The following is a 24,652-nucleotide window of genomic DNA, read 5'->3' on the forward strand; positions in this document are numbered from 1 at the left end:
CTGAGCAAAATATGAGTGACCATGGCCCATGACACAGCCCTCAGGAGGTCCTGAGAACATGTGCCCAAGGTGGTTGGGGTGCAGCTTGGTTTTATACATTTTAGGGAAGCATGAGACAGAAATCAAATACATTTAAGGAATACATTGGTTTGTTACAGAAAGGTGGGACAGCTTGAAGCAGGGTAGGGGGTGGCAGGGTGGGATTACAGGCTACAGATAAATTTAAACAGTTTCTGGTTGACAGTTGGCTGAGTTTTTTTTAAGGACCTGGGATCAATAGAAAGGAAACGTTCAGGTTAAGACAAAAGACTTTGGAGACCAAGGTTCTTTTGAATTCTCAAAGCCATTTTCCTTAGAGACAATAGATGACAAATGTTTCCTATTCAGACACTTTAAAAGGTGCTACACTCTGTAATCCCAGCACTTTGGGAGGCCGAGACGGGCGGATCACGAGGTCAGGAGATCGAGACCATCCTGGCTAACACAGTGAAACCCCGTCTCTACTAAAAACATACAAAAAAACTAGCCAGGCGAGGTGGCGGCGCCTGTAGTCCCAGCTACTCGGGAGGCTGAGGCAGGAGAATGGCGTAAACCCGGGAGGCGAAGCTTGTAGTGAGCTGAGATCTGGCCACTGCACTCCAGCCTGGGCGACAGAGCGAGACTCCGTCTCAAAAAAAAAAAAAAGGAAAAAAAAAGGTGCTACACTCTTAGCTAATCTATTCAGAATTGGAAGAGCCTGACAGGAAAAAGTCTAGGTATGTTAATAGAGATTCTTACAGACGTGAATTTTCCTCCACAAAGGACAGCTTGCAGGACCATTTCAAAATGTAACAAAGAAACATGTTTTTGGAGTAAAATATTTTGATTTTCTTCCTTGTTTTGTAAGTTATGCCAGAGTCAGGTTGGAAAGTAAGTCACGATATACAGGGTCAAATGAAACCCATCTGATGAGAATTTACGGTTTGTAGGGCATGACTCCCTAGACCTTTTAGATAGGAATTTGGGCAAGATAAAAAAAAAAATCAGAGTTTAGTCCTCACTGCTGATAGAAACACTGACATAGGGCCATTCTGATAAAATGTCAGATGGAACTAAGAAACAAGATATTAGTAACTGAAGTAAAGGCCATCCCTGTTTTGAATGGGTAAAGAACGGCTGACCTGTATCCATGACCAAGGGCTTTGTGAGAGGCCTAACTACTTAGTGATGAACTAGGGAATCCGGAAGAAGAAGTCTCTAAGCAGCAAAGTGTTCAGTCCATCACGTGTTTACTTCCAAATGCTTCATGTGAACTGATAAAAGAAAAATAGACAAGAAAGCAATTTAAAAATTTTGCAGCCTGCCCATGTGGTAGAGAATAAAAGAGCATTTCCAGGAGAAAAACCCAAGTGTGTGGCAGAGCCACAGTTTGCCAGAGATTAGCATGGCTACCAGGGAGCCAGGTGTCAATAGTCAAGACAATGGGAAGGAAGCTCCACAGCATTTCAGTCATTTTCAGGCTGCCCTCCCATCACAGGCCCAGGGGTTTTGGAGGACAGGATGGTTTCTGGGGACAAATGAAGGCAGTGCCCTATGCCAAGTCAGGATGCTGCTCCCTGCATTCCAGGTGCTTTTGATAAAGTAGTCCCAGGTGGGACTTGTGCCCAAGCTCTTGGATGTACAAGTCCTAAACCTTGGAGATGTCCCTGTGGTGCTAATTCTGTAGGCTTACAGAAAGCAAGAGCTTTGAAGGCTTGGCAGCCTCCACAATTTTCTTTGGATTTCTTTGCAAGCCTGAGAACCGAGACTGAGACTTGTCACAGGGCAGATCCACTGCAGAGAGCCCCTAATACAGCACTGCCAAGTGCCAACGTGGGCTTGGAGCTGCTACGAAGAGTTCCCATCAGGGAAATCCCTAGTGAAGCCATGGAAATGAGGTCACCACAGACATTACTCACAAAGTTAATGATTAATGGACTAGAGGAAGTAGTACCACTACCAGGACCCCAGAATTGTGAAGTCACCTACACTATGTAATACCTGTCTGGGAAACCTTTAAGTACAACCAGCAAAAACAGCCGAATGAACTGCACCAAGAAAATCCATAAAGATGATGCTGCCTGAGACATTGTGGGGTCCAATCTCCACCCCAGTATATTCAGGAGGTAGCACATTAAGTCACTCATTTGGAGATTAGTTTGGGGTTAAGGAAATAATATGGGTGCTGTATTAGTCCGTTCTCATGCTGCTAATAAAGACATACCTGAGACTGGGTAACTTATAAGGAAAGAGGTTTAATTGACTCACAGTTCAGCATGGCTGGGGAGGCCTCAGGAAACTTACAATCATGGAAGAAGGGGAAGTAAACACGTCCTTCCTCACATGGTGGCAGGAAAAAGAAGTGCTGAGCAAAAGGGGGAAAAGCCCCCCCTTTTTTTTTGAGACTTCTGTGTGCCTGCAGGCCCAACACCATGTGTAAATCACCAAGGCCTGGGGCTTGCACCCTCTGAACCAATGGCCTGAGCTGTACCTTGGCCTCTTTTAACTGGAGCAGCTGGAGCCAAAGCAGATGGGATGCAGGCCACCATGTCCTGAGGCTGCACAGAGCAGGGGGGCCTGGGCCTAGTCCATGAAACATTTTTCCCTTTAGGTCTCTAGCCTGTGATAGGTGGGGCTGCCATAAAGTTCTCTAACATGCCCTGGAGACACTTCCCAATTGTCTTGGTGATTAATATTAGGCTCCTCATTACTGATGCAAAGTTCTGCGGCTGGCTTGAATTTCTCCCCAGAAAATCAGGTTTTCTTTTATTTCACATTGTCAGGCTGCAAACTTCCCAAACTTTTATGTTGTGCTTTCTCTTGAATGCTTTGCTGCTTATAAATTTCTTCTGCCAGACACCCTAAATCATCTCTCTCAAGTTCAAAGTTCCACAGATCTCTAGGGCAGGAGCAAAATGCCACCAGTCTGTTTGCATAGCAAGAGTGACCTTTACTTCAGTACCCAACAAGTTCCTCATCTCCATCTGAGACCCCCTCAGCCTGGACTTCATTGTTCGTACCACTATCATCATTTTGGTCAAAGGCATTCAACAAGTCTCCAGAAAGTTCCAAACTTTCCCACATTTTCCTGTCTTCTTCTAAGCCCTCCAAACTGTTTCAGCCTCTGCCTGTTACCCAGTTCCAAAGTCGCTTCCATATTTTGGGGTATCTTTATAGCAGTACCCCACTATTGGTACTAATTTACTGTATTAGTCCATTCTCATACTGCTAATAAAGACTTACTTGAGACTGGGTAATTTATAACAGAAAGCAGTTTAATTGACTTACTGTTCAGCATGGCTGGGGAGGCCTCAGGTAACTTACAATCATGGTGGAAGGGAAAGCAAATATGTCCTTCACATGGTGGCAGGAAGGCAAGTGCCGAGAAAATGGGGAGAAAGCCCCTTATAAAACCATCAGATCTTGTGAGAAATCACTTACTATCATGAGAACAGAAGCATGGGGGTAATCGTCCCCATTATTCAATTACCTCCCACTGGGGCCCTCCTGCAGCATGTGGGAATTATGGGAACTACAATTCAAGTTTGGGTGGGAACACAGACAAACAATACACAGGTGCCAAGTTGAAAAATGATGGGCTTGGGATGGTTAATTTTATGTATCACAACGACTGTATTAATGAATACTTAGAAGACTGGTAAAGCATTACTTCTGAGTCTGTGAGTGAGGAGTTTGGTGTGTATGTCATTTGACTGAGGGGTAAAGATCCACCCCCAAGAAAAACAAGCACCATCCAATCTCCTTAAGGCTAAATACAACCAAAAAGGCATAACTTTTTCCTGTCTGTCTCTCCTGGAGGAAGGGTATTTCTTTTCCTGCCCTTGGACAACAGAAATCAAAGATGTCTGCCCTTGAAACTTATAGCTTACTCAGATTTGTAGGCTTTTGGCCTTAAACTGAGAATTACCCCAGGGCTTCCATGGTTCTGAAGATATGATGTTGGACTGGGCCACACTACCAGCATCTCAGGGTCCTAAGCTTATGGATGGCCTGCGTTGGGATTCTCAGTCTCTATAATCACGTGAGCCCATGCCTAATAAATTGTCTCTCATCTATCTATCTATCTATCTATCTATCAATCAATCAATCATCTACCTATAACTATCATCTATTGGTTCTGTATCTCTGAAAAACACAGATTATACACCAACAAATGCTTCAGCCTGCTGGTCCATCATGCATTCTCTCTCTTTGCTCCCCTTGACCCCTGCTGCTTGGGAGTGTTTGTTTCAGAGAGTTCTCCCCTTCCCACTGGCCCTGCAGAGAATGCTGCCCTCTTATCTCCAGGATCTGTTAGTCATACACTGAGGGATATTTCACGCCTTTTGCTATGTTGTCTCTTAGGTGTCTCACTTGACCAACATACCTGGACCTCATGTTTTTGTCCTACTCATTACTCTTAAAGAGTGTCTACCTTGGTAGGGATAAACTGAACATGGGTCAGAAAGGAGCCATAAGGATGTATTCCAATAAAAATGAGTATTCTGTGAGAGAGAAACCTGGTTACAGGTCAGACAATTAGACATTAGGCCATCCACCAGCATAAATAAACATCCCAAGAAAAGCATACTGTGAAAATTCAGTACTAAACCCTTGAGTCCTGTTGGGCAGGGCTATAGTTTATAGCCATGATCCAGAGAGAAACCTCAAAAGCAAACAAGAAATGACAGATATGAAACAAATATGGTGAGATAATTAGTCTATAGTTCAAGATATACATTCAGGAGGAAGACAGACATGGCACTGAGTTACATGAAAGTTTGTTTTGCAGTGGCAGCTTTCTAAAAACAGAAAAATCTATGTCATGAGAATTCCAGTCCTAATCATATAAATATGAACAAATATACCTAAAAATTACAGTCCAACTCAAATATTTATTTATTTGAGACAGGGTGATGCCATTTTGCCCAACCTGGAGTGCCGTGGCTATTCACAGATGCAACCATAGCAAACTACAACCTCAAACACCTGGTCTCAAGTGATCCTTCTGCCTCACACTTCCTAGCAGCTGGCACTACAGACACATGCTACTATGCCTGGCTAGATCCTATTCTTAAATTCAGAAAAGCTGCATATCTATAAATTTTTCTTTCTCATTTGTCTTTATGATCATATAGATGATAATCATACAAATCACTTTATAAATAGTCAAGGCAAGTGTAGATGCATTATGGTATTCATAAAATATTCTGCTCTGCCCACTTGTTACTCTGGCCAACACTACTTTTGGATAATTGAGAAAATAAATGGGCTTTGGTACTCCTTAAATAATAGAGTAAATGAAAAATAAATTCATATAATTCATAATTTATAATGTTTATTATATTTGCACCCAGAGGTTAAGGTTCCAGGAAGAGTCAATTAAGTTTAGACCAAGTTGTGATGTCAAATATGTGAATTATGTCTTTACTCTTTAATTTTGAAATAAATTTATATTTACAGAAAGTTATAAAAATATTACATAGGATTTCATCTACCTTGCAACTTCCTTTAATGTTGACATCTTATATAACCATGGATAGAATACATATGAAAACATGAAAATTGATGACGGTATAAAACTACTAACTAAAGTACAGACTTTATTCATATTTTACCAGGTTTTCTACTGATATCATTTTTAAGTTTTTGGATTCACTCCAGGATAACACATTATACTTACTGTCAGATGCATTATTTATTGCACCATAGCCAATTACCACATAGCTCAGAGGCTAAAAAACCGACACACACACATTACTCACAGTTTCTCTGGGTCAGGAATCCAGATGTAGATGTTGCTGAGGACTCACCTGAAGAATCAGCTGGGGAGGGATCATCTTTCAAGCTTATAGTGGTTGTTAGGAGTCAATTGTTGCCCAGGTAGAGAAGACTTCAGTGGTAACTTTCTCTTGACCCATTAACAACTTAATAATGATCCTTAATTCTTCATAAAAGAAAATAAAAACAATAGAGAAGAAGAGATTACTGCCTAATGTATTTTATGAGGCAGATTACTCTGATACTACAACTAGATAGAGATATTTTAAGAAAGGAAAATACAAGGGCATGGTGGCTCACATCTGTAATCTCAGTACTTTGGGAGGCTGACATGGGTGGATCATCTGAGGTCAAGAATTTGAGACCATCCTGGCCAATATAATGAAACCCTATCTCTACTGAAAGCACAAAAATTAGCCGAGTGTGGTGGCAGGTTCCTGTAATCCCAGCTACTCAGGAGGCTGAAGCAGAAGAATTGCTTGAAACCAGAAGGTGGAGTATTCAGTGAGCCAAGATTGTCTCACTGCACTCCATCCACCCTGGGCAACAGAGAGAGACTCCATCTCAAAAAAAGAAGAAAGGAAAATTGTAGACCAATATGTCTTATGAATACTGAGGCAATAATCCTCAAAGAAATAAACAAATAATTCAGGTTCTTAAAACACATTTATACACTCTGATGAAGGGTACTTATGTCAGGATTGTAAGTTTGATAAAATAAAATATATAAAAACAATTAGTGTAATACATTTTATTAATAAATGAAAAAACAAAGCCTCATGATGACCTCCAAGGATATGTAACAAGCATTTGAAAAATCCAAAACCCACTCATGGTAAAAACATGAAAAAATTATGCATGAAAGGAAATGTTCTTTACTTGGAAGCAGACATCCATGAAAAGCTCACATAACACCGGTATCAAGAAAGTCTCAGTAATTTTTCCAAAATTAAAAACTCAAAAAGGTTATCCACTACCACCATTCTATTATAAATTGTAATTGAGGATATAGTCAATAAATTATGCTAGAAAAATAAATATAACACTATCAGAATGAAAATAAATCAATCAGTCTGGGTGCAGTGGCTCACGTCTATAATCCCAGCACTTTGGGAGGCTGAGGAAGGTGGATCACCTGAGGTTGGAAGTTCCAGACCAGACTGGCATGGTGAAATCCCGTCTCTACTAAAAATATACAAAAATTAGCCAGGCATGGCAGCAGGCGCCTGTAACCCCAGCTATTTGGGAGGCCGAGGAAGGAGAATCACTTGAGCCTAGGAGGTGGAGGTTGCAGTGAGCCGAGACTGCACCACTGCACTCCAGCCTGGGCAACAGAGCAAAACTCCCTATCAAAAAATAAAAAAAAAAAAGAAATCAAACTGTCTCTATGTACCAGTAAAATGACCTAGTATATACAGAATCCTAAGGAATCCACTAATATAAGATTAGAACATAAAATTCAGTAATGTTGTAGTGTACAAGGTCAATAAAAAACAATTGCATTCTATTATACTGCAAATAAACTGAAAAAGGAAACTCAAAAACAATTCCACTTAATATAGTTGGGAATCCTGTACAAGGCGACTGTACACTGGGCCTCATTCCTGGTCCCCAGTGATTTCTAAGGAAGGGGTGAGTTGAACAGGCAAGGAGTGATCTACTCTTACCACTGCCATCTGGAATCCTGGCAGCACCCCATGACCGTGAAGGACACTTGAGCTTGCAGGGAGAGCTGTTTAGAGAGGTAATAAGGGCAGGACTCCAGCCTGTGTAGAGCCCAGAGGGTTTGTTGCTGGAATGTCTGTAGTGAAGCACAAGCAGGGATGCCCATTACCCAAGGCTCGCCACGCTCCCCTAGGAGACTTCAGTCTTAGGTGAACTGTTGGACTAGAACACAGCAGGGTGATCTTGCCTGTGAGATGGGGTAATTCCAATCTCAGTGACCCGTATCTACTAACTTCTAGAGCCCCAGCTTGGCTGCACTCGCTTGTAGTGCAGCCTCACATGCCTAACTAAGGTGCCTCCCAGGGGCCGACATCATACCTGCTTCACTGGCAGACTGTGCTAGACTGTCAGGGAGCTCCAGTAGAGTGGTCCCTGTTGACATACACCCAGTTCACCTACACCCAAACCCAACTGCAGCCTCCCCCATGCCACTTTGATGGCATGCACTTGCCCACAGCCACCTTGCTACCACCTTGCCCGCACATATGTGCATGTGGGCAGACCTCACCCAGTCGTTAGTAAATACCTTGGCCCTTCCAGTGCAGCAGGTTCCTAACTTTGACAGGACAGAGAACAAAGCTGGGGGTTGGATATCAACCCCACAGAGTTACAGCACACATCCCAGGAGTACTGAACTCAGCCTAAAATCTTCCAGAAATAAAGCCAATTGACTTAACCCACTACATACCACAATCAAACCCCCAGGGGCATCAAAGAAGATAAAAGCAAAGTAACTCATCCAAAGGACAATAATTACAAAGACTGAAGGAACATCAGCCCACTTCCCAAAAAATGATTCTTAACCAGGCTGAAATGACAGAAATAGAATTCAGAACATGGATAAGAACAAAGATAATCAATATTCAGAAGAAAGTCAAAACCCAATCCAAGGTTTCTAAGGTATAAAATAAAATGGTACAAAAGATAAAAGACAAAATTGGCATTTTAAGACATAACAAAACTGATTTGATAGAGCTGAAAAAAATCACTTCGAGAATTTCAGAATATAATGGCCACTATTTACAGGAGAATCAACCAAGCATAGAAAAGAATCTCAGAGGCTGGGCGTGGTGGCTCACGCCTGTAATCCCAGCACTTTGGGAGGCTGAGGCTGGTGGATCACAAGGCCAGGAGATCGAGATGATCCTGACTAACATGGTGAAACCCTGTCTCTGCTAAAAATACAAAAAATTAGCTGGGCGTGGTGGCAGGTGCCTGTAGTCCTAGATACTCGGGAGGCTGAGGCAGGAGAATGGCGTGAACCTGGGAGGCAGAGCTTACAGTGAGCTGAGATCGCGCCACTGCCCTCCAGCCTGGGCAACAGAGTGAAACTCAGTCTTTAAAAAAAAAAAACAAAACAGAATTTCAGAGCTTAAAGACCGGTTCTCTGAAATACCTAGGATGAAAATTTTTAAAAAGGTGAAAGAATAATAGACAAAACCTCCAAGAAATATGAGATTTTATATAGAGACCAAATTATGGCTTATTGGTGTCCCTGAAAGAGAAGGAGTGAAAGAAACCACTTGGAAAACATTCCAGGATATTATCCAAGAAACTTTTCCCAAACTCGTTAGAGAGACCAACATTCAAATTCAGGAACTTCAGAGAAACTCTGTCAGATGCTACACAAGATGACCATCCCTAAGACACTTAGTCAACAGATTCTCCAAGGTTGAAATGAAAGAAACAATGTCAAAGGCAACTAGACAGAAGGGGCAGGTTACCCACAAAAGGCAACATTATCACACTACCGGTAGACTTTTCAGCAGAAATCTTACAAGCCTGAAGAGATTGCAGGAAGTAGGGGTGAGGGTGGGAGCAGGATGTGCATTTAGCATTCTTAAACAAAAGAATTTCCAACCAGGAATTTCACATGCAATCAAACTAAGCTTCATAAGTGAAGGAGAAATGAGATTATTTTCAGACAAGCAAATGCTAAGATAATTCATTACCATCAGACCTGCCTTATGAGAGACCCTGATGGGAGTGCTAAATATGGCAAGGCCATTACCAGTCACTACAGAAACACACTTAAGTACATAAAGCATTAACACTATAAAGTAACCACACAAAAAAGTCTGCATAATAACCAGGTAACACAATCACAGGATTAAATCTATACATATCAATATTAATATTGGATGTGAACAGGCTAAATTCCCTAATTAAAAAGTACAGAATGGCAGATTAAGTACAGAAGGCAGACTCAACTGTATGCTGGCTTCAAGAGACCCACTTCATATGTACTGACACTCAGGCTCAAAGTAAAGGGATGAAGGAAAATCTACCAAGCAAACGGAAAATAGAAAAAAAAGCAGAGGTTACTGTTCTAATTTCAGGCAAAAAAAAAAAAAAAAAAAAGACTTAAAAAAATAAAGATAAAAAGACAAAGAAAGGGTCAAGGGTTCCATCTAACAAGAAGACCTAATTATGATAAATATATATGCACCTAACACTGAAGCATGCAGGTTCATAAAGCGAGTTCTTAGAGACCTAGAAGACACTTTGATAATCACAAAATAATAGCTGCAGACTTCCAAAACCCCACTGACAGTATCAGACAGACCATCAACTTGGAAAACTGATGAAGATATTTAAGACCTGAACTTGACACTTAACCAAATAGACCTAATGGATATCTAAGGAACAGTGCACTCCAAAACAACACAATATACATTCTTCTGAACACATGGCACATACCCTAAAATTGAACATACACTCAGCAATAAAACGATCCTCAGCAAATTAAAAAACTAAAATTATACAAACCACATTCTCAGAATAGAAATCAAAACCAAGAAGATCACTGAAAACCATACAGTTACATGGAAATCAAGCAACCTTCTTCTGAATGATTTTTGAGTAAATAATGAAATTAAGGCAGAAATCAAGAAATTCTTTGAAACTAATGAGAACAAATATACAACATACCAGAATCTCTGGGACACAGTTAAAGCAGCATTAAGGGATAAGTTTATAACACTAAACACCCCATCAAAAAGTTAGAAATATCTCAAATTAACAATCTAACATCACTCTTAGAGGTACTAAAGAAACAAGGACAACCAACCCCACAGCTAGGAGAAGACAAAAAATAACCAAACTCAGAGCTGAAGTGAAAGAAGTTGGTATGCAGAAAACCATATGAAAAACCACACAAATTTAGAAGTCATTTCATGGAAAGAATAAACAGGATTGTGATATAGTTTGCATCTGTAACCTCACAAAATGTCATGTTGAATTGTAGTCCCCAGTGTTGGAGATGGGAAATGGTTGGAAGTGATTAGATAATGTAGGTGGTGGTTTCTCATGAATGGTTTAGCATCATCCCCTTGGTGCTGTTCTTGTGATAGTGAGTTAGCACGAGATATGGAGCATCTCTCCTTCTCTATCTGTTGCTCCTTCTCTGACCATGTATGATGCCTGTTCCTCCTTTGCCATCTGCCATGATTGGAAGCTTCCTGAAGCCTCCCCAGAAGCAGAAGCCACAACCTGAACCATAACCCAATTAAACCTCTCTTCTTCATAAATTACCCAGTCTCTTTATATCAATGTGAGAATGAACTAATATAAAAATTGTTACTGGGGAGTGGGACATTGCCATAAAGATACCTGAAAATATGGAAGCAGTTTTGGAACTGGGTAATGGGCAAAGGTTGGAAGACTTTAGAGGACTCAGAAGAATACAGGAAAATAAGTGAAAATTGGAAACTTCTTAGAGACTTGAATGATTGTGACCCAAATGCTGATAGTCATATGAACAGAGATGGCCAGGCTAATGATGTCTCAGGTGGAAATGAATAACTTATTGGGAACTGAAGCAAAAATCACTTTTGTTATGCCTTAGCAAAGAACTTGGCCACATTGTGTCTCTGCCCTAGGGATCTGCAAAACTAAATTTTGAACTTAAGAATGATGATTTAGTGTATCTGGTGGAATACATTTCTAAGTATCAAAGCATTTAACATGAGGCCTGCCTGCTTCTAACAGCCTGTGCCTATGTGCATGAGCAAAAAATGACCTAAAGTTGGCACTTACATTTAAGGAGGAAGCAGAGTGTAAAAGTTTGGAAAATTTGCAGCCTACTCATATGATAGAAAAGTAAAGCCAATTCAAGAAGGCTGCAGAAATTTACATAAGTAAAAAGGAGCTAAGTGCTAATAGCCAAGACAATTGCAAGAAGGCCTTGAATACATTTTAGAGACCTTTGAAGCAGCCCCTCCCATCACAGACTTGGAAGCCTAGGAGGATAGAATGGTTTCACGGGCCAGGCCCACGGTCCTGCTGCCCTTTGCAACCTCTTGTTACTGCTCGCTGCATCCCAGCTGTTTCAGCTTTAGCCATGGTTTAAATGGGTCTAAGTCCAGTTCAGGCCACTGCTTCAGAGGGTGTGAGCTATAAGCCTCAGTGTCTTCCACATGGTGTTAAGCCTGCAGGTACACAGAGTGCAAGAGTTGAGGCTTGGCAGCCTCCATGTAGGTTTCAGAGGATGTATGGAATGTATGGAAAAGTCCGGGTGTCCAGGCAGAAGATTACTGCAGAGGCAGAGCCCTCATGGAGAACCACCACTAGGGTAGTGCAGAGGGGATATGTTGGGTTGGAGTCCACATGCAGAGTCTCTGCCTAGTGGAATTGTGAGAAGGGGACCATAGTCCTCCAGATGCTGAAATTGTAGGCCCACTGAAGCTTGCATGTTGTGCCTGGAAAAGCCACAGGCACTCAACACCAGTCCATGAGAGCAGCCACAGGGGCTAAACCTTGCTAAGCCACAGGGGCATGGCTGTGAAAGGACTTGGGAGCCCATCCCTTGTATCAGTGTGCCTTGGATATGGGATCTGGAGTCAAAGGATATTATTTTGGAGCTTTAAGATTTAACGACTACCCTTCTGGGTTTCAGACTTTCATGGGGCCTATACCCTCTTTCTTTTGGCTGATTTCTCTCTTTTGGAACAGGAATGTTTACCAAATGCCTATAGTTCCACTGTATCTTGGAAGTAACTAGCTAGTTTTGTTTGTTTGTTTTTTGAGACAGAGTCTCAGTCTGCCCAGGCTGGAGTGCAGAGGTACGATCTTGGTTCACTGCAACCTCTGCCTCCTGGGTTCAAGCAACTCTCATGTCTCAGCCTCCTGAGTAGCTGGGATTACAGGTGTGTGCCACCATGCCTGGCTAATTTTTTTTTTTTTCGGTAGAGACAGCGTTTCACTATGTTGGCCAGGCTGGTCTCGAACCCCTGACCTCAAGTGATCTGCCCACCTTGGCCTCCCAAAGTGCTGGGATTAGAGGCATGAGCCACTGTGCCCAGCCTAACTAGTTTTTTATTTTACAGGATCATAGGTGAAAGGGACTAGCCTTGTCCCAGATGAGACTTTGAACTTTGGAATTCTGAGTTAATGCTGGAATCAGTTAAGACTTTGCAGGAATGTTAGGAAGGCAAAATTGTATTTTGCAAAGTGAGAACATGAGATTGGGGGGCCAGGAGTGGAATGATATGGTTTTGATCTGTGTCAACAACAAATCTCATGTCAAATTATAATCCCCAGTGTTGGACGTGGGGCCTGCTGGGAGGTGATTGGATCATGGGGGCAACTTCTTTATCACCATCCTTTTGGTGCTGTTCTTGTGATCGTGATGTGAATGTATTAGGTTAGTGGCAAGTAAAATCAGATTAAATTGAATCCAGTTTCAATTATATTAATACCAATGACTAGAAAAAAGCAGTGTAGTACCAATTTTGCAGAAAGTGTGGCAACAAATCTAGGTCTAGTGACAATCTGGAGTAAGTTTGGAGATTGTGTGTAATTGTAACTCTCCTCTTTTCCTACAGTACAATAAATATTTGCATGTCCACTGGCCGCCATGTCCTCATGGGAGACGGTACTGTCATTAAGTCTAGTGTTCACTTTGTAAGGCATAATGTTTGCATCATTTTCTTCCTTATCCTTTAAGAGGCTTAAAGTTATCTCATTAAATTAAGATTGGAAGTTGCTCTTGTTGACTTTGTTGATTTAAATTAAAACGTGTCAGGCTAATAGGTTGTTGAAATGTAATCATTTTATCCAAAGTTTTAAATTATTTTTATTGTAGTCAATTAAATCTCTCTATATATCCTGCTGCTGTGGGATTACAGAGTAGGTGAAAAGTTCATTCTATATCCATATATCTGTCAATGCCTGTGTAATTCTTCATGCAAAATGAGTTGCCTTATCACGTTCAATTATTTTAGGGCTCCATAGTGAGCTATCATATATTCTAAGGCTGAGATGGCATATTTGGCAGATTAATGGCTAACCACTACTACTATGTTAATCTCTGTGTATGTATCAACCATTGTTACTGCATATTTTTACGACTAGGGATAATTTAATGATCCTATAAAATCTATCTGGAAGCACAGGTTGAAGGTGCTAGGTTTGTACCTATCTATGGCTGTAGAATAGCTCTACTTTAGATCAGCTTTACATTGCTCACAATTACCTTGGGCCTTTTGAATTTGGTGCCATCTTGCTTTCAGTTTCTCATGGCCACCTGTACACTAAGCATGTGCCTAATCTCTTTTTCCTTATGTAGTTATAGTTATTTTCAAGGAGTGCAGATTAGTTCTGGTGTTTGTTTAACTTTAAAGTCATCTCCCTATTTAATTATAGTTGTTTGGTACTTGTGGTATTTCCCATTCTTTGTCTTATTTTCTTTTGAGTTGAAGATGTAGTACTGAATATCATGAGTTTTCTGATTTTCTGTGTAGCTTTAATTGGGGTATGTTTTGTGTGTTAATGGTTATGATTTCTGATAATGCATCTATATGGTTGTATGATTTTGTGGCTTCTGAATTATCTTTTTGCTGCACCAATATAAGTATGTCAAATATCATAATTCTGTTTCATAATTCACATAGTTCCTCCCAATAAAATTTGGACCATATACTTTTAGAATTATTTTTTAAATTTTGTTTCCATGTTTGTAACCACCAGGTTATGCCATTAGGAACTGTCATGAGTCTACAGAAATGTAAATTTTATTTTGATTTTCTGATACTGAGTGTCTGACTGTTAGAACACCTGCAATCAATTCTGCATGCTGTGAAGAGAGTAATTGACCTGCCTCCTTCAGGATTGTGTGGTCCTGGGGTCTGAGCCCTGCTTTGTCCATTGGGTCTGGCCTTGGGTCACAGAGGCTGATCCGTTTGTAAACCAACGGATTTGTTGGGCAAGACATTTAGACAAGATGGGGCCTCATTTTCCTAGATTGGCACGGAGTGTCCCTGTGCTTGGAATACCTTCTGGTATGCCTATTTCAGTCTTGACAGTCTCCTCCATGAGGAGACGTGGTTGACCCTTAAAGCCAGTGTCTCCACCCTGGACTTACCATTTCTATGGAAGCAATGTTGATCAATTTTACCCAGTGAAGGAGAGGCATGTGGCATCTAATTGTAATGTTGTTGCCAGTCAGAGGCTCCCTTTCTTAAGGCTTCATGCCTAAGCCATATGCATTTTCAAATGCGCTGAATTTGTTCTTAGAGTATGGGAATTTTATTGTTCAAAATCCCACTGGTAGGAAGGTTTTAGAACCTGGTTTCTTTTTACACGATGACCATGGACCGTGTTCTCCATTCATCACTCATTAGAACTTCCAACCAAGTTGTGAATCAGAAGATGCATAATGCAGAGCTTGGCATGTGGTAACATAGTCTTTGAGTGATTCAAGTGCTTATGCTTGTTCTTGTCTCTAGGGGAAATTTTGGGATTTACTAGTTATCTTATATATTGGTTTTAGGATGATGTTTCGAGAGGATATATGTTGTCTCCAGTTACCAAATAAAAACCTATTATTCTTTGTGCTTCCTGTTTATAGGTGCCCTAAGGGCTTTTATCATTGTGGTCATTATTTTTCCCCCTTCTGACGACCATTGTACTCTTAAAAATTTACAATTAGTGTCCGGGCCTATAGTTTTCTCTGTATTAATAGTCCATCTCAGTGATCTTAAGTATGTTGCTAATTGTCATGTTTCCTGTTTAAGATTCTGCTGGTCATTATTTTAGCATTGTAATGTAAGCTATATATTATATTATTAGTGATCTGTGTTTTAATTGGTTTATATGTAATGATAAAATGGAGTGAGCTATTTAAATATCCTTGCAGTGAACTTTTAAATTGGTATTGTCTGCCTTCGTAGGTAAAAGTGGTATATTCCCAGCTTTCTTTATCTATTGGCATGGCAAAGAGCATGTCTGAAATATCTATGGTTACATAGTAGTTTCCATTGTACTCAGTGATCTTATTAATGACTTCTTCAGCATCTGGTAATGCTCCTGTCATTTTAGTTGAGACATTATTTAAATTTTTCTAGTCAATAGCTCCCGTGATTTCAGCACAGGCCATAATGGAAAAGTAATTTGAAATGCCCATTGTAATAATGGTGAGGATTTCCAGAATTTTGCTGTTACTTCTGTATATCTTGCCTTTAATGGCTATTTCTTACTGTATGTGGCCTGGTGGGTTGTAGACAGTATTAGAGGTTTCATTTTAGTCTGTAATATGTTGAGAATTTTCATTCCTTTAGTTTCTTTTTTTTTTTTTTTTGAGACGGAGTCTCGCTCTATTGCCCAGGCTGGAGTGCAGTGGCATGATCTCCACTCACTGCAAGCTCCACCTCCCGGGTTCACGCCATTCTCCTGCCTCAGCCTCCCGAGCAGCTGCAACTACAGGCGCCCACCACCACGCCCGGCTAATTTTTTGTAATTTTAGTAGAGACAGGGTTTCACTGTGCTAGCCAGGATGGTCTCGATCTCCTGACCTCGTGATCTGCCCGCCTTGGCCTCCCAAAGTGCTGGGATTACAGGCATGAGCCATCGCACCCACCCTCCTTTAGTTTCTTCATAGGCCACCATAGGTTAAAAAGTTTTGGGATCAGATGCATTCCCATTATGTTTTCTAATTTTGGTAAACAGTATAAAGTGCAAGCAATAAGTTTAGGTAATAGACTGTATGGAAGCAGAAATTGAGGAGCCTCTGGTTGTTTCCTCAAAGTACTTTATATGGATGTTTATGTCAGAGTGTGCTGCATTGTATGTAATAAGGTTTATTTGTAATTTGGTGTCTAAAAGAAATGTGTATATATGTGCACACTTATTTGTATAGCTATCGTGTTCTGTTACCCTTAGGTCTGAGTGTTTTAGCCCATACCTGGAGGGGTTTCTAGTTGTTTAATTTTATCTTTCTTTTGTTGTTTCTGTTTTTTAAATTTGTTGGTTCAGTCTCGGACAATTGGAAGGTTTTTTTTTTTTTTTTTTTTTTTTGAGATGGCATTTCACTCTTGTCCCTCAGGCTGAAGTGCAATGGTGCCATCTCGTCTCAGCTCACTGCAACCTCTCCTGCCTCAGCCTCCTGAGTAGCTAGGATTGCAGGTGCATGCCACCATGCCTAGCTAATTTTTGTATTTTTAGTAGGGATGGGGTTTCACCATGTTGGCCAGGTTGGTTTTGAACTCCTGACCTCAGGTGATCTGCTCTCCTCGGCCTCCAAAAGTTCTGGGATTGCAGGCATGAGCACACCCAACTAGATGTTTAGAAGGTCTTTACTCATTATTTTGGCATCTGGGCTGGGCCTTAAATGGCTCTGTTTCCTTGTGTCCTTGGTTGTCAATTATTTTGTTTGTGCTGTGAATTATTTTGTCTGGCTTGCAAATTTGTCTGCCTTGGTTTATTTTGCAAAGGTACGTTAGGTCAATTTTTAATGATTTTTGAGACTTTTGTTTTGAATATAAAGAATTTCAGTCCCTTCCTGGGTTTATTTCTTGGTGTTTTTATTAAGTTTGCTATAAATATTACCTTAGGGGTTCCTGAAGAGTCTGTCAAAATTTGAATGTTTCTAGTCTATCTTTTATGGTTCTCAGTGCTGAGACTGTCAACTTAGGAGACTTTCAGGTTAGGTGATACTCAGAAGTGATGTCTTCACTTGAAGCTAGAATTTCAAATGAGTGGCATATTTGTTGTATCTATCACATATCAATTGATGTGTATTGGTAGCCAAAAATAGCTAATTTTCTTGTATTTCTGTGTGCCTTATATCAAATCATTGCATTTGAGCCCATCTCCAAATACTGTTGGGTCTAAATATGATTGGATGGATCTCCAGGCTAATGTGATTCACTACCAGAGAGACAGGGCATGCCTTGGGTGATTTTTTTGTTAGTTCTAATATTTCATCTTTAGAGATGGGTTTTCTGCTAGTGTAGTGATCTGATGCATTTCTGTGCCTGAAAGTACTATGGTGTTTGGTCCATTATCCCATAGATGGACTGGCCATTCTGCATCTGTGGTTTGTCTTTGGCAAGAATCTGTTCTTATTTTTGGAATTCTTCTCTGGTGTATTCTTTGTTCTCACTGATACACTGTGGTCTGTGATTTCCATGGTTACAATCTATGATTCTCTTTCTAGTTATTATGGGCCTTGCCACATAATCCCACCAGGAACCATCATAATCTACTGAATCCTCTGGATGTGGGCGCTTTGATCCCAGGGATTCCTCATTAAATGTGATATATGAGAATAATTTACTTTCCTTAAAATTATATGAGCTATCTCTTTGCCCTTCTGGTGATTCCTGTCAATACATGAGATATTTACATGAACAGTTCAGGAATTTCTTCCCTTGGAGTATTGCTAATCAAAAGTAAGAGTTTTTCTGGCTTCCAAAACTATTGGGCATCAAGGTTCTTCAATGCTGAGAACTGTGTTTGGCCTATGAGTCCTCTGGCATGTCTGCTCGATTTCTGTCCTAGCGCCCATATTATGCAATATTAGTTGCAAATTTATATAGTTTCTTAATAATAAATATTTTACTTTATCACCTTAACCAACTTCATACATGGACTGCAATAATTAACTTTCCTTTCTTTCAACCAAATAAAAAACTTGTTTTGCCAGCCTTCTACTGATAAGTTAGGTTCCTGCTCAGTGTGAGCCCTCGGGCTCCACCAGCTTCCTAGCTTAGCATCAGCCAAGACCTTGTCAGATTTTGTATTTGCATGACATCGGTGGGTTCTATCCCATCATTTAAGGTTTTCCTTGGGGAGCCAGGCTTTCAAGACTAAGTGAGATTATATCTCTTTTTAGACAGTGTGGTAGTTTCTTTGGCCAAATGACTTGATTTCTAATTAAGGTTTTATGAGGGTCGTGGCATTAGAAATCTCCTTAATGTGGCCAATCATAGGTATGTGATTATAAATGCCAGTTTATTTTAGTTTTGGGAATTTGTCTAACTGTGGAAAACAGTTGCTGACTATGTCAATTGTTGTGAGTGGCACAAGGTCAGACATAAACTGATCCACGAACACTTGTGACTTTCCACAAGGTCAGACATTCATTGATGCTGTTCCAATTGTAAAAGCCACAAGTTACATGGAGTTCCTAAGGAGGCAAATCTCCTTACTACTAATTCCATAGTCAGAGCCATGATGGAATCTCAAGCCAATCCACAAGTCAGTCAGTATTGCAACCCATACATAGTAGTACACTAAATCAATAAACAGGTGTAATAGATCAAACAACCCACATAAAATAATACTTAACATCAAAAGAAAAGAGGATAGAAAAGGGGTTAACAAACCCATTCAAGAATAGTGACATGAACAAGAGTGTCTTGCACTAATCCAGAAGGTATTCAATGTCTTGAAAGTAAGAAGACTTGATTTGAGCAGAGGCTTTGGTGGCAGATGTTAGATGCTGATCATGAGTGGAAGCAAGATTGTGTATATGGAAACAACTGTGTCCAGATGATTAAGTCCTGCTTTTTAAAAATGGTCCTTGATTCCTCTTGTGTGGACTTATAGTAAAGGGTTTTGCCTTTATTTGGTTGGCTGTAGTCTCTATTGATTAGGTGAACATCTGGTTCTTTCTGGCATGATATATCTTTTGAAATAAAAGATGGAGTCTTTTTCTAAGATGGAATCACATATGTCAATGGTGCTCCATACCTGACAGGAATCTGTACTTGGTGTGAAGTGGGGTGTTAGAATGATGGAGAAATGGAGGCAAACAGAAGCATCCAAGTCCATGACACTGCAAGTCGGCCAGCCTAAATGTCCCTGCCTATCTCCTCCCTTGTTCCTCTTGAGACAAACCAACCCTGGTAATTCTCAGGGACATCCCCAGAGGGCAGTGACCACCCTCAATTGTTCTGACTTTCATTCTAACAGGAAGACCAAGTGAGCTGGAGTAACATTTTAAGAAAGTAGATCCAGACATTTAAAATTACTCCAAACAGAATGCATTCTTGGAGGAGCTGCTCCTGCCTCATTTATTGACCTTCCCTCCCTCCCCTGCCCAGTCTCTCCATGGTTTTCCCTTCCTGCTCCTGCCTCCTCACATATTACTCATCCCAGCCGTCCTTCAAACCCACTACCCTCTTCTCATGCTCTGGCCTGTGCCACGGACACACTTGTTTATACTTTCATGTTAACAAAATGGCTGGTCTTTGTGTTCCAGAAAGGAACCTCAGTGTACTGTCTACGGGAATCAATGCTCTCTGTGTCTTTCACAGTTCGAACAAACTACACCCATAACAGAGACATACAGAGCTCTGTAAGCATGAGATTCTGAGCAACTTTTGTCTCGTCATTCCCAGAAACCTCCGTTCCTCTCCTTTACAACTAGAGGCAGTTCCAAGAAAATTTCTGAAAAAACTAAAACAGAGAATGTGTAAAATCTTTCTTTACTAAAGGAGTAGTATTCTCACTCAATTTAGAAAAGCTTGCTGCATGAAAAGATGAAAATAGTTGAAAATATATTTCATAATATAATTATGAATGAATCATTAGGCAAGATTAAAGGTATTAATACACAATACAAAAGTAGAAATATGGCTGTGGATAATGTTTCTGACCAAAAATGTTAGTTTTTACAGAAATATTAAAGATATTTGCATGCAAAACCTAAAACCAAGAACAAATATTTCAAGGAATTGTCTGAAGTGGAAGCTTGTCATTGATCAGAAATCAGAATGATTGTTAAATGGCCTCAATTTTTATGCAAAATAATGGAAATCCTTAAATAACCTGAGAGGGAGGGAAGAAAGCAGTCGGGCCTGCAGAGCCACAGCAAGGCTATGGATTCAGCTCTGCCTTCTCCTCCACAACCCTTGGTGGGCATAGCCTGAAGGAGGAGGATCTCACCTAATACGTCCTCTGCACTTGTGCAGGAGGCACACAGGGATATCTGCACAGACTCCTGCCCTGTTCACTATTGTTGCTTACAAAGAAATTTTCCTAGACTCCAGAAAGCAGAGAAATAAAATCAGGAGGCATGAAGTTGAATGAAATTCATTTAGCATATACTAATAAAATGACACAGGGAATGGTGTGGGGGATTTTCTAAGATGCACAAGGACCTTAAGAGACATAAGCATGAACAGCGTTGTTTGAGTTCTGTTCCATGAAAGGGACATATAGGCAAAGCAGCCCCCAAATGCTGAAGGAGCCAAGAAACCAAAGGATGAAGCAAACAAATCCAGTTTGTCAGTTTTGCACTTTTGCAAGGAAAGGCCTGCAACAATCTTATGGAAGTATCTCCACATATTTTTGTCCCAAGCTTACTGGCAGTGGTCCAACGTAGTCTATTTCCCAGTCCCTCACAAGAGTGGCTCTCTAATGTAGATGTCCAGGTATATGTGGGAGGCAGAGGGGGTGCAGGCAGGAGCAAACTAAGCCATTGGTTACCACTGCCATTAAATCTGCACAGCATAGGGGCAAGTCCCTTCCCTTTGCTATTTGCCAGCCCACTCATGCACTGTGATGTCCACCGTGTTTGTGTGCCCAACCAGCTAGCTCAGAAGACTGAGATATAGGGTTCTAATTTTTGCTAGGGTATCAGCTTTCACATTGCCTGGGAATGAATCTGACTAGTTTCCTAAAATATGATACACGATTAGGCTTGCAGTGGGTTCTTGTAACCTTTCCCAAATGTCTTTCCACATAGCAGCTCCCCACACGTTTTTTTTTTTTTTAAGTCCATGCTATTCACCCAGGGCCTATTCAGCAAGCGAAGTCATAAGACCCATTAATACTGCCCAACTATCTGTACAGAGAACTGTCAGCCACGGCTCATGAGTACAAGCCAACTGTGCAGCTCAGAGTGTTGCCCACTGAATGCTTTGCTGCATTCCCATCTCAAACGCAATAGTATTTGTCTGCATTTGCAGTTACTGCCGTGCATACACAATGGTTACCCCGGCTCCAACTATCTAAGTGCCAAGCATTTTCAGGAATAGGGGCTGTGCCTGTGTCTACTATTAGAGGTGTCTCCAGTGGGGGCTCCACAACACGGGCAGCACTGGTCTCATACTATCCTGGCCCTGAGAGAGCATGCATCTCCCAAGGGACCCATGGAGAGGACACTGCATTGCTGCAGGTATGCATGCCACTTTTGTGAAGTGGCGCCTTGAGAGATAACTATTACAGGCTTGAAAAACAACCCTTCTATCTAGCCCTTAATAAGAGAGATCTGTTCTCATTGTTACTGCCAAATGATCAGTTACAGGTTCAATGCGCTAGAAGGCTTTACATACTCCCAGGACCTGTTGTTCAATTGGAGAACAGTGGGTTTCAGCACACTCCCATAGGCTGTGACCAGAATCCTAGAAGAACTGCTTTGCTATGCTGAACATGCCAGAGGATCTCTCTTATCCCCTCAGGGTTTATGGTCACACCTAAAGATATTTGTATCCCAGTAAGAAGGAAACCTAAGACTTGTGCCCAAGCCACTCATATTTTAGCCTTCTCAAATGCTTCTTCTAGTTCTTTATCCCAGAACCAACTAGATCCCCTCTTAACTAGTGAGTACAGGGGATGTGAACGTTGAGCTAAATATGAGGTGAAAGCCCACCAGTATCCCAAAAGGTCCAGGAAACTTTGTCTCTGTTGAACTGTTTTTGGCATGGAAAACTGTTGAATTTTCTCAATGACTAAGCCTGGAATGGTGTGTCTTACTTCACCAAGTGACCCTGAGGAACTTTGCAGCCAGTTCGGGGCCCCGTATCTTTTGTGGGTTGGTGGCCCATCCTCTGGATTGAAGAAGGGTGCACAAAACATCTCGGTGTTGCTGTCACAACGAAAGTCTTCAGAAGTTAGAATATTATCGATACCAGGCTGGTGAGTCAGGATGAAGGGGTGCTAAAGAAGGCATTAGCTCAATCTAACCCAGCATGAGAAGTGCCTATGTTTTGTATCATTTGCTCAATCACTTGAGTTATATTTGGCACAGCAGTCCAAACCCATAGGAAGAATCCCCCCACAGGTGTTTGTAAAACCCATCCTAAAAGCACATCCATACCCAAGATGTCTTCTGAAATAAGTGAGATAAAGACAGGAGACTAAGCAAGGAGGGACTCCAGACAAAACTAAGGAGGAGAGGAGTTTGTTTCACTCAGATTTTTTACCCCCACAACCATATCTAGCTCCCCACTTGCCAGGGTGTCTCTCTGGATTTCCAAGAATTAAGACACAATCTGCACCTGCGGCCACTAAAGCTTAGGTTCTTTTTTGTGCTTTTTTGAACTCTTGATAATCAGCTCCAAAGGGAGCCTCTGGTTGCCCCCTATTGCTCCTACACAGAGGCAGCCTTGACCCCACCTATGATCTTCAGGCTGCAGAGTCCACCCCTAAATGCAGAGACTGGTGTTCTTTTACTCGGTTTCTTATTTTCATTCTCCCTTTTTTGGTAGGTAGTAGGAAGGGGTCTAAACTGTTGATTGGGAGTCAGGACTTTCCAAAGGCCACCAATATGGCACTGGGTTGCCCATGCATATTATCTTTGTCTACCCCAGCTAAAATCAGATCAGACCACATTTGTTTCCTACTAACCCTAATGGCTTTTTGGCCTTCCCTTCTCAGTCCAGCAGACTGTTTCTCCCTTTTTCTCATTTCTTCAGTAGCCAGTCAGAGCTCATCTCTTTCCTTACTAGTTTCTCCAAAATCAGAAATGGCTTTCCCCATATCTTGTCCCCCACAAAAGAGGACATGCTATTCCCAGGGGTCACTTTGTCTCATTTTTTCAGCTTTACTCTCATACACGGAGATACCATTCACACCAGTGTCCCGCAGCTATACCATTCATGGACATAAAGTTTTGTCTTGGCAGCTGTTTAAAAGTTTTTACTGTGTCCAATAATCCTGCCCAGGCCTGTGTATGTTGGAATTTTGCTTTCCACTGCATGAACAGTTTCACTCTCAAATGGGAAGAATAATGATCTTTCTACTTTTGAGTTAACCTCTATGTCATTATCTAGTTGCTTCCCATGAATTCCAGGTATTTGAAACCCAGCCTGGTTTGACCAGGACAGTCCATACATTCAGCTGGCACAGCTTTCTCTCTCTCCCAGACACACAAAGTGGCAAGGTATGATTTCCAACTGTGCCTCTTGAGTTTCAAGCTTATCCAGAAAACCAGACATTAATGCAGACGTGGAAGTTCTCACATCCCTTTCTTACTGTGATTCTTTTCTCAGGTTCCCTACACTCACCTTAGCTGCACCTGTGTTTTCGTGACCACTCACATAGAAAATAACAGTAGCAAACTCACTGCTGTCACTGTGCAGCAACCTTTGTTACCACAGTGAGTCACACTTTTTACTAACATTTTACTAACAAGCTTTCTAGATCCTCTGGCATTTTAGGGGTACTCCTGTTTTCACAGTAGTCCACAAGCATATAGCAAATGGGCACCACTCAACATGAATGAGCAAGGCCACCCCTGAAGTTTCCTCTGTGGCTGCTTCTTCTCCCTTGTATGTACTTTGGTTTCCTGACTCCTCCTTGCTGACCATTTGTTCTGTGAAAGAGCCATATGTACAAAGTGAGCGTTAAACGTCAAAGGGGCAGAGAAACCAAACAAGGAGGCAGAAAATCCAGTTTGTCAGTACTGGTTAATTTACTGGGGGAACTTATAGACAGAAGCACAGCCTTCGGTGGCCACATTACAGGTAGATGTTCACACTGTTACTCTGCACACCCAGGGCTAATACTCCACAGAGAAAAGGTATACATGCTCCAGCAGGACAATTAAAAGCAACCCTCCAGAACAGACAAGGATGCTACCTGTGCCATAGCCTAAAATTCATACAATAACATCCAGATT

The 24,652-nt window shown here is 41.2% G+C and overlaps 1 long non-coding RNA gene across 1 annotated transcript in view; it reads right to left on the reverse strand.

Moving 5' to 3' along the window:
- Nucleotides 1-5,831: 5,831 nt before the first annotated feature.
- The window catches only part of LOC144329819 (uncharacterized), a 61,826-nt gene continuing 43,005 nt past the window's right edge, over nucleotides 5,832-24,652 (reverse strand). Inside the window, exon 7 of the long non-coding RNA XR_013395457.1 lies at nucleotides 5,832-5,965. This is a non-coding gene — a long non-coding RNA (uncharacterized LOC144329819). The remainder of the gene's footprint in view (nucleotides 5,966-24,652) is intronic.

This window comes from Macaca mulatta, chromosome 7 (assembly GCF_049350105.2).
Source record: "Macaca mulatta isolate MMU2019108-1 chromosome 7, T2T-MMU8v2.0, whole genome shotgun sequence".
In the NCBI taxonomy this organism is placed as follows: Eukaryota; Metazoa; Chordata; class Mammalia; order Primates; family Cercopithecidae; genus Macaca; species Macaca mulatta.